The sequence below is a fragment of the Scyliorhinus torazame genome, chromosome 7 (genome assembly GCF_047496885.1).
Source record: "Scyliorhinus torazame isolate Kashiwa2021f chromosome 7, sScyTor2.1, whole genome shotgun sequence".
NCBI lineage: Eukaryota > Metazoa > Chordata > Chondrichthyes > Carcharhiniformes > Scyliorhinidae > Scyliorhinus > Scyliorhinus torazame.
In genome coordinates, this window is record NC_092713.1 from 5,785,941 (window position 1) to 5,801,675 (window position 15,735).

The 15,735-nt window shown below is 51.3% G+C and overlaps 1 protein-coding gene across 1 annotated transcript in view; it reads left to right on the forward strand.

Annotated features, from left to right (window-relative positions):
- Positions 1-12,687: 12,687 nt before the first annotated feature.
- The window catches only part of LOC140426009 (netrin-G1-like), a 1,091,807-nt gene continuing 1,088,759 nt past the window's right edge, over positions 12,688-15,735 (forward strand). Inside the window, exon 1 of the mRNA XM_072510283.1 lies at positions 12,688-13,064. The gene's annotated coding sequence lies outside the window, so the exon portion shown is untranslated. The remainder of the gene's footprint in view (positions 13,065-15,735) is intronic.

Here is a 15,735-nt window from a genome sequence, read left to right on the forward strand (position 1 = left end):
TAAATACTCTGTCCCGGGGTGTCCGGTCATGAGGGTGTGGGAGGTGTATCCTGTGGACGTCGATACCGTGTTTCGTATGAACATTAAAGCAAAAGGGAGAACTGAGTCCCAGGTGCTGTTGTACCATTTTCCTGACGGTGGCTTTTAGAGTTCTGCTCATCCTCTCTACAATGCCGCTTGATTGGGGGTGGTATGCAATATGAAACTTCTGATTTATTCTGAAAATTGTGAGGACGTTTTTCCTCACTCGTCCTGTAAAATGGGAGCCCCGATCGGACTCTATGCTGCGGGGGAGTCCCCACCTTGTAAAGATGTGCTGTGTTAGGATTTTAGCTGTCGTTTTGGCCGTGTTTGTTCTGGATGGAAAAGCTTCCACCCATTTTGTGAAGGTGTCGATGACCACCAACACATACTTAAAACCATTTCTGCAGGGGGGTAGGGGTCCTATATAATCAATTTGCAAATTCGTCCAGGGGCGGTTAACGGGGCAGGCGTGACTAAGCTGAGCCTTTCTTGCATATCTGTCCGGATTGTTCTGAGCACAGATTAAGCAATTCTCAATGTAATGGGTAACATTGGCTTTTAAATCAGGCCACCAGCAGAGAGGTCTGAAGTGGGCTAGGGTTGGTTCAATGCCCTGGTGTCCATGATTGACAAATAATTTGGTTCCTGTCCTGGCTGGGGACTACATAAATGCCGTCTTTTAGAATCACACCGTCGTGTGTGGTTATCGCGTTTTTAAACTTATCATAAGGGGCTGGGAAGTTGCCTTTTAAAACTTTCCTGAGCTTCTCATCTTCCTTTTGAGCCTTTGCCAAATCTTGAATGTTAGTCTGTGAGACCTGAACCGCGAGTACTGGGGCGCTTTCGGGGGGGTTCCAAAAATAACCATGCCTGGAGCCTGCCTTCGCTAGGGCGTCTGCTTAACGTTACCAGGGGGGGAAGAACGATGGTGACTGTGAACTTTAATAATGCCGTATTTCCTATCTTCAGCTGTCTCTAGGATATGCCGGAGTAATGGGGCTGAGGGTAGGGGCTTTCCGTTTGCGGAAACGAATCCTCTATATTCCCACAGGGGGAGGAATTCAGTTAAACTGTTGCAGACATATAAACTGTCCGAATATATGTCGGCTGGGGTCGGAAACGAGTCGGGGTGATGTACAATATAAGCTATGGCTGCCAGTTCTGCTGCCTGCGAGCCTAAGTGTCCTGGCAATTTCAACGAAATCTCTTCCAGAGAGAAGTGTCCCTGCGCGTCCTCTACATAAATCCCGCAACCGGTAATTCTTTTCCCATTTAAAACTGTGGAGGAGCCATCCACATAGATTCTAAGGGGTGCGCATGTGTCTGTGGGCTGGGGTCTCTGGGGTGTAGTACCTGCTTTCTTGGGAGCTGACTTAGATATAAAGGTTTAGTGGAGATGATCTCACACTCATGTGGGGTACCTGCATAGTGTAAATTATCGGCTAGGAAGGTGTGGGTCTTGGATCTCTTTACCGTGATGTCCCGTTCCTGTAAAAGAAGGGTCCCACGGGCTGCGCCGATTTGGCTGACTGTGCCGTCCTTAAGTCGACCGTCTAATAATAGTTGTGTTTGGGGTGTGTTCAGTGAGAATGGTGATGGGGTTGAGTCCTGTAATATAGGCGAAGTATTGTACTGCCCAAAAAACTGCGAGCAGCTGCCTTTCGCAAACAGAAAATCCTTGCTCAACAGGATCTAACACGCGTGAGGCGTATGCCACGGGGCGTAATTGGACATGGCGTTCCTGGAGGAGCACGGCCGAAAGGGCTCGGTTCGTGCTTGCAACTTCGATTGCGTACGGGGAAAGTGGATCTGGGACCTGTAATGCGGGGGCTGTGCTGAGGGCTCTTTTTAAAGCATCCACGGCATCTGTATGCTGTGGAAGCCATTCCCAAGGTGCCTGTATCTTGAGAAGGTCGGATAGGGGCGCTGCTTTTGTGGCAAAACCGTCGATATGGTTTCGGCAGTAGCCAACCAGTCCTAGAAATGACCGGAGGGATGAGACATTATGGGGAAGGGGCAATTTGACGATCGAGTCAATTCTCTTTTGCTCGATCTCGCGTTTACCATACGTGATTACTGTACCCAAGTAAATCACTTTTTCCTGTAAATTCTGGGCCTTCTTGGGGTTCACTTTACATCCAATCTGTTGTAGGAGTCCTAGGAGTTTGGCGAGAAGCGAAATGTGCTCTCCCTTTGTGTCCGTCTGTAGTAGCAGGTCATCCACATACTGGACCAGACAATCGGGTCGGGAAAATTTTGCTAATCCATTTGCCAGCTGTCGGTGGAAAATGGAGGGGGAGTTGTGGAAGCCTCGTGGAAGGCATGTCCACGTATATTGTTGTCCCTGGAATGTGAATGCGAATTTATATTGGCACGCTTTATCCAATGGAATGGACCAAAAGCCGTTGCTAATGTCCAAAACCGAAAACATTTTTGACTGTAGTCCCTGTTTGAGCATGGTCTCGGGATTCGTGGCTACGGTGAGGGCTGCTACTGGGGTTACTTTGTTCAGTTCCCGGTAATCAATGGTCAGTCACCATGATCCATCGGGTTTCCTGACGGGCCAAATTGGTGCGTTATTTGTGGAGGCTACTGATCGGAGTGCGCCTTGATGATCAAGCAAACTCTGTATTACCTTTGAGATTTCTCCCTCTGCTTCTTGGGGAAAACCGTACTGCTTTGGGGGTCTGGGGTCGGGACCTTGTTGCTCTTTTTAACCTTAGTCTATTTGCTCTGTTTACGTCACCTTTGCTCATGAGTCGCCAGGTATCTTTATGATACCGCCACGTGGTTCAAGTTCAGGTTATGATTAATGATACAGCACACCGCTTAGTAAGGATTAAAACAACGGTCATTTATTATATACAACAAGCAATATTAATACCCTAATACTACTATTTATATAATAAACCTATCACTACTGGCCAATACTTAACTTAGGAAGAGCCCACCAGGTCAGGGAAACGAATGGCTTGTCCAATCAGATCTGGCCCGCGGGATTCAAAAGGCTGCTACAGGTCGGTGGCTAGGTGTCTCTACCGGATAGTGATCGCTGGATTCAAACTTACTGCTGCCGGTGGCTGGTCTTGCGAAGGTCTCAAGCAGGCGAAGAGGAGAGAGAGAGAGATCTGAACTTGGACCCCCACTTTTATAGGGCCCAGGGGCTTCCCGCCCCCCGGGGCGGCCCTTGACCCTGAGTCCCAAGTGATTGGATCTGTCCCCAATCTCTGGGGTCGATGTGTCCAATGGTGAGGCGATTCCTCGATCGGGGGGTGGTCGCTCACCTGTCTTTGTTTCGGCCACTGCAGGTGCCGACAGGTCTGGCCCGGCATTCAATTGCTAACATGTTGCAATTGTTCCCGGGGATAGCCGATTTAACTGTGGATGTCTGAATAGATGGGCTGCAAACAGTCCTGAATGCAACTGCGAATACCTGGGTTGATGGGCTGTTGATAGCCCTGAGTATCGATCTGGGCTAACTTCCCAGAGCCGAATATGCAATACTGTCTGCTGCCTGCTTGTGTCTTCTTAGCTGCTTTTCCCAGCAGTCTTTCGGGTTAGCCGTTTTAAACTGGGTTTTGGCAGATTAATCGGAACGCAGCCATTTTACGTGGCTACAACCTGTAATATTCACTAAACCAGCGATCTTGCCACAGTCGTGCTTGTGCTGTGCAAATGCTGCTTTGTGTTGCTGCAGGACTTCCCTAACCTGTTTGTCCTGACTAATGGCTCGAGGGTCGAACCAGAAGTCTCCTACTGCGCTGATTCTATTTTCATACTCTCCAATTATGAGCGTGACGGGGGCTCGTGCTGCCTTTGCCATTCTCCATACACATTTATTTACCGGATCAAATGATAGATTGTGGGAGCTCATGAAGTCAATTCCTAAGATGTGTTCGGCTGTCTTGGGTAGATCGACCAGAACTACGGTGTATTTTGTTTTAATGTTCCCTATATCGATTGCTACAGGGGCTGTGATGTGTCCCTGCTGTAAATGCCCTGTAAAACCACTGAGTGTGATGGTGTCGGTGGTGAGCCACGTGTCTCGCTGAAACATCGTGGAGGAATTGAGTGTGGCGCGGGACCTTCCTGTGTCGCAAAGGAATTCTACGGGGTGTCCCCGGACTATTCCTGCCAATACCGGTCTACCGGACTTGTCCAAAAGGGTGTCGCAGACCCAAGTTGGGGAGCCCGAACACCGTCAGTCGGTGCAGTTCATGTCTGCATTCTCTGAACGGGCGCTAACGCTATGGATCGGCTTTGTCCTATTCCTGTTTAGGGTGCCTGTCTGTTGGTTTCTCTGCTGCTTCTGGGGCGCATTGCACTCTTGTGTGTAGTGTCCAAATTGTCCACAATTGTGACATTCCTGGGATTTGGGTTGCTGTGGGCTGTTCCTGCCCTCATTTACCCATGCGGGGTTCTGGTGCGTCCTAACTGGATGCATGTCTGCCTGTTCTTCCTCGGTTTTAACAAATGCGGTTTTGTCTTGGATGGACTGTTCCCAAGTGCGGGACAATCTCTTCAAAACCCATTTCTCGTTGTGGGCCTCGTCTGAGGCGTCGTAATTTGCGCAAGCTCTCTGTCCTGCCTCTGTCGCATGAGAGAATAGGATTCAAGTCCATTTGGCCATATTATCTGGGGACAAATGGGAACGGGCTAACTTTCCAAATACTGCTGTGAAATGTATCCACAAGCGTCCAGAAAATGCTGTGGGGTGCTTTGCCTTTTTCTGCTATACTTGTTTAGGCTTTCTACGGGTCTCCTTTGTTGTCGCCGATCGCATCTAGGATCGCTGTGTGCATTTCTTGGAGTGTGCCTCCTCCTACATTCTGTGGGTCGGGAAGGGCTGCCACGACTGACGGGTCGAGGCTTAAAACTGTGAGCTTCACTGGCTCCTTTTCATCCAGGCCATACATGGTCACTTGCTGTTTTACTCTTGCAAAGTAATGGTGGGGGTCTGATGTGGGTAGGAATGGTGTAATCTTATCGCACGCGTCCCATAATTGAGTGACTGTTAATGGGATGGTGTATAGGAAATCTGGGTCTCCTTCTGTTGTGGCCCTGCGCTGTGTGGTTACAGGGTTCATAGGGGTGTGTTCTGCCTGTGCAGTGGGGGGTTGGGGTGCTTTTCGTTTTTGTGGTTTGTCCTGTGTACATGTTCCATGTACATATCTATGGGCAGTCTCATTTAACTCCTGCCAATCGGGGCCGTTTTCCTGGTCTAACTGGGATCCAAACGTGCTCTGAAACCCATTCTGAACGGAATTGCAATTCTGCAATTTGCTTCCGGCACTTTGCGTGATCTACCAAGCTATGCCTTTGTTCCGTTGTGGAAGTGTGGAGTGCCTGTAGAGCTGCTTTTAAATCGCTGCACTGTTTCTGTAACTGCTCAACCTGTTGTTCGGTTTCCTGTCTTACCAAGGCTGTGCGTTGCGTGGCTTGGTAGGCCTTATCATATTGGGTCTGAAAACTACTCAAATGGGCGAGACAAGACTGGTGTGCCAGCTTGGCATCAGCCACCTCCTTGTCCCTCGCCGCTAACTGCTCTCCCAATTCCCTGTTCTCCTTCTCAAATTCGCTCACATCTCCTTCACTATTCCTGTCTCTCTCTTCAATATCTCTATGGAGCGTCCTAACGACCTCCTCTGTGCCTCACAATTGTGCCAAACAGGACTCAATTGCCATCGGCTTGCGAGCTTTCCCTAAGCTCTTCTTATGGATCTCTGTCAGGTTCTCCCACCAAGTATGTCCTATACTCCCGGGACCTGTTTCGTCATTGGCGCAGAACTCACTCCAAAGGGGCCATCCTTTCCCTCTGAGATATTTTTTGATCTCTTCTTCCCTTATGGGACACGATCCTACTCTACTGGTCGCTGCTGTCTCAAATTCCTGGGGGTTCATAAGGCGTTCCATTGCCTTCATTGCCATTTTTCTCTCGATTTCTGGGTTCTCTGCTGAATTTGGAACAGGGGTTGATAAAGTGGTGATGTAAACACGGGTACGCCTTACACTAATTTCCGGCCTACAAAACTCCCAACAGTTTTACGCAACAAAATCTCTCAGGTTTACCTTATATCCCTGTTAGTACGCATGCATTAACACACTTACGAATCTTGGAGGTTTGATCAGTATCGTTCTTATACTTGTGGTTTTACTGTTTCCAATTGGATTCCAATTAAATTTGGGTTCTCTCGGAGTGACTAGGCCACTTCTAGGTTGAGTCCCACCGGAGTCGCCAGTAAATGTTGCTCCCTTTGGTTGGCTCTGAATATGGCGGTCAATATGGTCGCCTTCCTTAACCTTAATTATGTTTGCTCCAGAGTCGCCAGGTATCTTTCGATACGCCACAAGGTTCAAACCCGAATACTGATCAAAGACTCGATACACCAGTTAGTTAGTTCAAAGTCAATACTATTTATTTACACACATAGTAATATCTACTCATGCACAAAATACTACAGACTAAACTATCACTATTGCTAAAAAGTATACTTAGCTTTGGGCGCCCACTCAGTAAGAGGAACAATGGTCATTGTTCGGATCTGAGGCTGCTGGGGTCGAAGTGGTGAAGGGGAACAGCTAAGGTCGTCCGTCAGGTAGCGAGCGGTGACCTTGGACTTACTTGCTTCTGGTGGAGCTGGTGGAAGGATCTCTCCGCTTTGAGAGCCGAGTCCAAGAGAGCGATTCTCCCTCGGGGCCTTCCTCTTATACCCGAAGGGGCTTCGCGCGCTTTTGGGCGGGCCTTGAACTTGGCCCCAATCAATTGGGCCATTTCTTGATCACTGGTATTGATCTTGACCAATAAAGGGATGGGAGCGCTGATGGCTGGGCGGGTCCTAGTTGGCCGTTGACCTGGCTTTGTTTGCGCTTTCGGTTTGGGGAACTGGCGCCGCGACGTCTGGAACCAGATCGGTTACTTAAGTATCTTCCTCTGTTCCCGGAGATGGGCCATCAATATGCTAATGATCCTACAGTTTCAGTATCGTCTGGGAGCTGTTTCTCCAAATGCAGACAGGCTCTGTGCCTGCTTGCTTTCTGAACATTGTCCATTTTTCCCTGCAATCTTTGCAAATGTCTATTTTGTATTGTGGAAGTGGCCATCCCAGATGGCGACAGCAGAAGGGCAGCATCAGGCCAGACGAGACACCTGAGCAGCAACCAGGCCCATTCAGGACCAGTCGCCCCAAAAGACGGCCGTCAAATGGGAGCCAGCCGCAGGAAAGGAGTCACAGCAGGCCCCCTCCACTCCTGCTGTACCGTCTGGGGAACCACCGAGACATAGTGTTAGGACCCGTAAGGCCAGAAAGGTAGACACCAGTTAAGTTGGCACGGTGCAAGGCACAGTATAGCGATAGGTGCGAGGGCACAAACCTGTATATATATGTTCACAATAAACACCTGTTCACAACGTTTTAAGCTGCCTTGTTATTCTGTTAGATGGGTGTGAGGGGTGGGCTGGAGGGGGCGCTGGAGGGAGGGGGGAGTGGGGGGGGGGGGAAATGGGCAGACCTTGGGGGTGGGCTCGGGCCAGGGACCCCAGTTCAACTCTCACCACTCCAGTAAAGATAACTTTTTTCCCCCTTATTAAAAAAATTTGCCGTACCCAATTATCTTTGCAATTAAGGGGCAATTTAGCGTGGCCAATCCACCTACCCTGCACATCTTTGGGTTGTGGGGGCGAAACCCACACAGACACGGGGAGAATGTACAAACTCCACACGGACAGTGACCCAGGGCCGGGATTCGAACCTGGGACCTCGGCGCCGTGAGGCAGCAGTGCTAACCCACTGCACCACCGTGCTGCTCTACAGTAAAGATAACTAACTGTACAATGTAATAATGAGATAACTTATAACTTTGCTCTCTCCTGCTAATCTAAGTCTTGTCTGTTCATTCTCCTGAAGCACACTCCCCCAGAAAAGCGGGAAAGTCTTTCTGATACCATCTGATAGTGAGACATCTAGTGTTGAATTGACTGCACTAGTTTTACATACATTGACATTGTATATTGGTATACAGAGATCACAACACATACATCTGGTGTCACTCTGCACAACCACGGGTCAAGGAGAGCGGGCAGTGGTGTGCTCAGCAAGGTGGCTGCCTTGTAGGCCGTGGCAATGGCAAATTGTGCCTGGGAAGCCCGGTCTCGTGCAGGAGTCACCCCGACCCCATGGCCCATCCCATGGTCACCCCCCCCCCCCCCCCGACTCACCCCTCTGACTGAACCCCCCGCCTCCCCAGACAGCCCGGCCAGTGTCAGGACCGGAAGCCCAAAGTCGCCCCCCTGCGGGGTCCTCCCTCCGCTCACTCCCTCATCGGCCACGTTGTCTTTTTCCCGATTTTTGACACCATGCATGAATCTCGCCATCGGGAATTCCCCTCGGCGGAGTATCGCGTGGGCCCCGGAGAATGCCGGGTCAGGCCCGCTACTGATATGCGATCGCCATTTACTGTACATGCGGAGTGGAATGCATTGATGACGCGATCGAGGCTCCGGAGCACGGCATTCTGGGGGGCGCAGGGCACCCACCCATTCTCTGCCAATCATATTTCCCGATCTCAGCATCAGCTGACGGAGAATCCCGCCCCCTATCTCTGTAAACTCCTCCAGCCCCTACACCCCTCCCTATCTCTGTAAGCTCCTCCAGACCCTACACCCCTCCCTATCTCTGTAACCTCCTCCAGCCCCAACACCCCCACCCTATCTCTGTAACCTCCTCCAGCCCCAACACCCCCACCCTATCTCTGTAACCTCCTCCAGCCCCAAAACCCCCACCCTATCTCTGTAACCTCCTCCAGCCCCTACACCCCTCCCTATCTCTGTAACCTCCTCCAGCCCCTACACCCCTCCCTATCTCTGTAACCTCCTCCAGCCCCTACACCCCTCCCTATCTCTGTAACCTCCTTCAGTCCCTACGCCCCTCCCTATTTCTGTAACATACTCCACACCCTAACACGCCTCCCTATCCCTGTAACTGCATCTGACACCTACACTCCGCCCTATCTCTGTAACCTCCTCCAGCCCCTACACCCCTCCCTATCTCTGTAACCTCCTCCAGCCCCTACACCCCTCCCTATCTCTGTAACCTCCTCCAGCCCCTACACCCCTCCCTATCTCTGTAAACTCCTCCAGCCCATACACCCCTCCCTATCCATGTAACATCCTCCAACCCCTACACCCCTCCCTATCTCTGTAACCTCCTCCAGACCCTACACCCCTCCCTATCCATGTAACATCCTCCAGCCCCTACACCCCTCCCTATCTCTGTAACCTCCTCTAGACTGTACACCCCCTCCCTATCTCTGTAACCTCCTCCAGACCCTACACCCCTCCCTATCCATGTAACATCCTCCAGCCCCTACACCCCCCCCCCATCTCTGTAAACTCCTCCAGCCCCTACACCCCTCCCTATCCATGTAACATCCTCCAGCCCCTACACCCCTCCCTATCTCTGTAAACTCCTCCAGCCCATACACCCCTCCCTATCCATGTAACATCCTCCAGCCCCTACACGCCTCCCTATCTCTGTAAGCTCCTCCAGACCCTACACCCCTCCCTATCCATGTAACATCCTCCAGCCCCTACACCCCCCCCCATCTCTGTAAACTCCTCCAGCCCCTACACCCCTCCCTATCTCTGTAACCTCCTCCAGCCCCTACACCCCTCCCTATCCATGTAACATCCTCCAGCCCCTACACCCCTCCCTAACTCTGTAACCTCCTCCAGCCCCAACACCCCTCCCTATCTCTGTAACCTCCTCCAGCCCCAACACCCCCACCCTATCTCTGTAACCTCCTCCAGCCCCAATACCCCCACCCTATCTCTGTAACCTCCTCCAGCCCCAAAACCCCTCTCTGTCTCTGTAACCTCCTCCAGCCCCAACACCCCCACCCTATCTCTGTAACCTCCTCCAGCCCCTACACCCCTCCCTATCTCTGTAACCTCCTCCAGCCCCTACACCCCTCCCTATCTCTGTAACCTCCTCCAGACCCTACACCCCGCCCACATCTCTGTAACCTCCTTCAGTCCCTACGCCCCTCCCTATTTCTGTAACATACTCCACACCCTAACACGCCTCCCTATCCCTGTAACTGCATCTGACACCTACACTCCGCCCTATCTCTGTAACCTCCTCCAGCCCCTACACCCCTCCCTATCTCTGTAACCTCCTCCAGCCCCTACACCCCTCCCTATCTCTGTAACCTCCTCCAGCCCCAACACCCCTCTCTGTCTCTGTAACCTCCTCCAGCCCCAACACCCCCACCCTATCCCTGTAACCTCCTCCAGACCCTACACCCCGCCCATATCTCTGTAACCTCCTCCAGCCCCAACACCCCCTCCCTATTTCTGTAACATACTCCACACACTAACACGCCTCCCTATCCCTGTAACTGCATCTGACACCTACACTCCTCCCTATCTCTGTAACCTCCTCCAGCCCCAAAACCCCTCTCTGTCTAAGTAACCTCCTCCAGCCCCAACACCCCCACCCTATCTCTGTAACCTCCTCCAGACTCAATACCCCTCCCAATCTCTGTAACCTCCTCCAGCCCCTACACCCCTCCCTATCTCTGTAACCTCCTCCAGCCCCAACACCCATCTCTGTCTCTGTAACCTCCTCCAGCCCCAACACCCCCTCCCTATCTCTGTAACCTCCTCCAGCCCCAACACCCCCTCCCTATCTCTGTAACCTCCTCCAGCCCCTACACATCTCTCTATCTCTGTAACCTCCTCCAGCCCCTACACCCTCTCTATCTCTGTAACCTCCTCCAGCCCATACACCCCTCCCTATCTCTGTAACCTCCTCCAGCCCCTACACCCCTCCCTATCTCTGTAACCTCCTCCAGCCCCAACACCCCTCTCTGTCTCTGTAACCTCCTCCAGCCCCAACACCCCCACCCTATTTCTGTAGCCTCCTCCAGACCCTAAAGCCCGTCCATATCTCTGTAACCTCCTCCAGTCCCTACACCCCTCCCTATTTCTGTAACACACTCCACAGCCTAACACGCCTCCCTATCCCTGTAACTGCATCTGACACCTACACTCCTCCCTATCTCTGTAACCTCCTCCAGCCCCAACACTCCTCTCTGTCTCTGTAACCTCCTCCAGCCCCAATGCCCCCACCCTATCTCTGTAACCTCCTCCAGACTCAATACCCCTCCCAATCTCTGTAACCACCTCCAGCCCCAATACCCCTCCCTATCTCTGTAACCTCCTCCAGCCACTACACCCCTCCCTACCTCTGTAACCTCCTCCAGCCCCTACAACCCTCCCCATCTCTGTAACCTCCTCCAGCCCCTACACCCCTCCCTATCTCTGTAACCTCCTCCAGCCCCTACATCCCTCCCTATCTCTGTAACCTCCTCCAGCCCCTACATCCCTCCCTATCTCTGTAACCTCCTCCCGACTCTACACCCCTCCAAATCTCTGTAACCTTCTCCAGCCCCTACGCCTCTCCCTATCTGTGTAGCCTCCTACAGCCCCTACAGCCCTCCCTACCTCTGTAACCTCCTCCAGACCCTACACCCCTCCCTATCTCAGTAACCTCCTCCAGACCCTATACTCCTCCCTATCTCTGTAACCTCCTCCAGACTCAATACCCCTCCCAATCTCTGTAACATCCTCCAGTCCCTACACCCCTCCCTATCTCTGCAACCTCCTCATGACCAAACATTCCTCCCTATCTCTGTAACCTCCTCCAGCCCCAATACCCCTCCCTATCTCTGTAACCTCCTCCAGCCACTACACCCCTCCCTACCTCTGTAACCTCCTCCAGCCCCTACAACCCTCCCCATCTCGGTAACCTCCTCCAGCCCCTACACCCCTCCCTATCTCTGTAACCTCCTCCAGCCCCTACACCCCTCCGTATCTCTGTAACCTCCTCCAGCCCCTACATCCCTCCCATCTCTGTAACCTCCTCCAGCCCCTACACCCCTCCCTATCTCTGTAACCTCCTCCAGCCCCTACACCCCTCCCTATCTCGGTAACCTCCTCCAGCCCCAACACCCCTCCCTATCTCTGTAACCTCCTCCAGGCCCTACATCCCTCCCTATCTCTGTAACCTCCTCCAGCCCCTACAGCCCTCCCTATCTCTGTAACCTCCTTCAGCCCCTACAGCCCTCCCTATCTCTGTAACCTCCTCCAGATCCAGAATCTTCCAGGGTCTCTGTGTTTATCCAATTCTGGCCTCTTCTGGTTTTCTGAGTTGAACGGCTCCACCATTGGTGGTCGGGCCCTCAGCTGTGTGAACCCTCAGCTCTGAAATTCCCTCGTTAAACATGTTCCCCTCTCCCTCTCTCTCTGCTCCTTTCAATCACTCCTTCAAACTTCCCACTTCTCCCAGCTCTCCAGTCCCACCAGCGCTTTACGTGTCCGGGTGGCAGGATTCAGTCTGATTGACATTCCTGGGAAACAGCTGGAGATGTGTAACAATGTGGAAGGCGCTATATCAATGCAGCTTGTTGTTTTGCTTTCTCTCTGACTCATTCAGTTCGATGTAAATGCAAGAAAACCAATCTGTCCCCACATGTCACCCACTCGCTAACCAACCAGCACACAGTCTTTAATAAGCAGCAGGGAGAGGGAAAGGGAAGGTTTGAGATGGGGAACAGCGAGCGACAGCACAACCCCAATCTCCTCCCACTCCCCACACACCCAGTCAGCCTCTCACACACAGCCTCAATTATTCAGTGATGCTGAAGAAAAGATTCAAGCTGGATCAAGGAGGTGTGTGAAGCTTGAGGATGAGACAGGGGGAGAGGCAGTGAGGGTGAAGAGAGAGACCTGTGTCACTGTCACTCTCAGCTCTGAGAACCTTCTAACACAAAGCTCGACACACTCTCAGTCCTTCTGTCCAGTGAAAGGTCCTGAGGGCAACAGTCCCGCAGCTCATCCCTGTCCCCTGTCTCGCTCTCTCTCCGTTACTGAAAGATCCCCTGTGGGGAAACCAGGAGAACTCGGGATCCCAACAGAGCGACTGGGAAACAGCAGCAGGAGATCAAACTATTTCACAACCAAAGTCTGTGGATCAGTGAGGGTAAGTCTCCCTGCTTCTCTCTCACTGTCTGTACCACTACCTGTACCTCTGCCCATCACCTTCCTCTCCCTATTTCTGAAGCTCTCTCAAATTCTGTCTCTCTACATCACTCTGTCTCTTTCTTTCTCTCTCTCACTCACTCACTTTCCTTCCCTGTCTGCCTCTCTTTGTCTCTCTCTGTCTCCCTCACTCTGTCCATTTCTTTTCTCTCAATGCCTGTTTATCCTTCTGTATTTCTATTTTTCTGCTTCTCACTCTTTCTCCCACTCTGCCTTCTCCTTCTGTCTCTCTCTGTCTCTATCTCTCTCAGTCTCTCTATCTTTCTCTATCTCTCTTTGTCTCTCTGCCTCGGTTACTCTCTCTGTCTCTCACTTTCTATCTTGCTCACTCTCCGTCTCCGTCTGTCTCATTCTTTCTCTCTTTCTGTCTCTCACTGACTCCTGCTCTCCATCTTCCTCCTTTCTGTCTCACTGTCACTCTCTCTCTCTTTCTGTCTGTTTCTCTCTATCAAATTCTGTCAAACTTTATACCTCTCCCTGTCTCTTTTTGTCTGTCTCTCTCTGTCCCTCTCTATCTCTCTCTCCCTCTTTCTCTCACCCTGCTCTCTGTTTTCTCTCTCTCCCTCTCTCTCTCCCTCCCTCTCTCTCTTTCACTCCTCCCCTGCCTCCCCCCCCCCCCCACCCCCCCCCCCCCCCCACACCCCCACGGCCCCCCTCTCCTGTGAATTTGGGGAATTTGGGGGTGGAGCATTTCCAGTCAGAGAGAATCATCCCACCCTCCCCGTTACACCCAATGGGAATGTTGGAAGGTAAAGGGAAAGTGTTGCATTGCTATAGCGCCTTTCTCCTCCTCGGGCTGTCCTTAAACACTTCACAGCCAATCAAGTACTTGTGAAATGTGGTCATTTTTATAATGTAGGAATCACCGTGGCTAATTTTTACACAGTAAGATCCCACACACCGCACTGAGACAATGACCAAATAAAAGGGGCGGGACTGATATTATGGGCCGAATGGTCTCCTGTGATGGAAGATGAAGAAAAGGAGCCGGCTCATTTCTGACGGTGCTTTGTGTCAAATTGGATTTACTAACCACACACGACCAATCCACAACCTGCAACACAGTCTGGGTGAAAAGAATCATTGATAAATCTCCAACCAATCAATCATCTCGAAGCAGACAGATTCTCAGCAAGATTAAACTTCCATTTGGAATACTTGATGGGCTGAATGGCCTCATTCTGCCCCGTGACTTTTACATGGTTCTATGGAATCTCACTGAAAAGAGGAACATGCTGCTGAAGCTTTTCGTTGTGCACTCAGTAGGACAAATGCAAGAATGACAAATTTCAAGCATTCCCAACAATTTACACTACAGGGTAAAAGGATGCTGATTGGTTGGCAAGTTCACTCTGATTGGCCAAGGCATTGCCCTGGAGGAAGTTACAGGGAACTTTCGGCTCCCCAGGCGTCCCGGGTAATTCAAATAGGTTCAAGGCTTGGACACATTCCTTTTTGTTTTCAGGGAGTGGATTGCTGCGGTTGAAGCTTTGTCGCTTCTTACAAGAGTAAATGAGAAACTTCAATGATCATTTTAAGTTGGTTGTTAGTGCAGCTATCGGCGCACTCAGGATTGTTTAGCAAGTGCTGCCCAATCGCAGAATCACATCTAACAGTAGATATTTTGTTTTGGGTTTTGTGAGTTTGGGCTGGTTCAGTAGACTTGGTCTATTGCAAAGTACAAAAGGTGTAGGTGTGATTTGATCAGCCAATCGTTGTACTGCCGTGTACCTGGCTTCCCACACACAGGGAAATGATTCAGCTCCATTTTTCTATCAAATCCCTGGGTGAACTCGGCCTGGAACACATTCACTGACCAGCCCACACTGTCCCTGTGGAAGGGAATTCCATTCTCATTTCCAAATGCTGCGGACAACGTGCGTCACCGATCCCCCTGCCCAGATGTTCCAGGTGTGTTTAGTGGGTGGGATAATGATGTTTCTCCGAGTGCCCAGGTCACCCGATACCTGGAAACTGCGAATCAATCCGATCTGAATCCTCATTTCCTGTGTGGCTGGGACAAAGAGATCGATACAGGAGGAAGTCCTCAATTCTCCTCCATCCCAGCTGCGTGGTGGCAGTAAATGTAACCCTGCTCTGTAACCCTCAGTGAGCCTGTCCCTCCTCCCACTGCCCCTGTCTCTGTCCAGGGACTGTGTCCGTCTCCTGGGAAATCTCACTCACTGTCCCACCTCCACACACTCTCTTCCTCGGAGTCTCCTCACTGACACCTTACAGGATAGTGAGGGGCTGGTTTAGCACAGTGGGCTAAACAGCTGGCTTGTAATGCAGAACAAGCCCAGCAGTCCGGGTTCAATTCCCGTACCGGCCTCCCCGAACAGGTGCCAGAATGTGGCGACGAGGGGCTTTTCACAGTAACTTGCAGTAACAGTGCAGACTCGATGGGACGAATGGCCTCCTTCTGCACTGTAAATTCTATGAAACTTCATTGAAGCCTACTTGTGACAATAAGCGATTATTATTATTATTAGATATTCCTGTCTCAGCCTGTCTGTCAGATATATCCACAGTGAGAACAGTGTCAGTGATGGGTTGGGGGAAGGACCAGTGTTTCGTGTTTAGTATTCACGGATCTTAGCAGAGGAATTGGA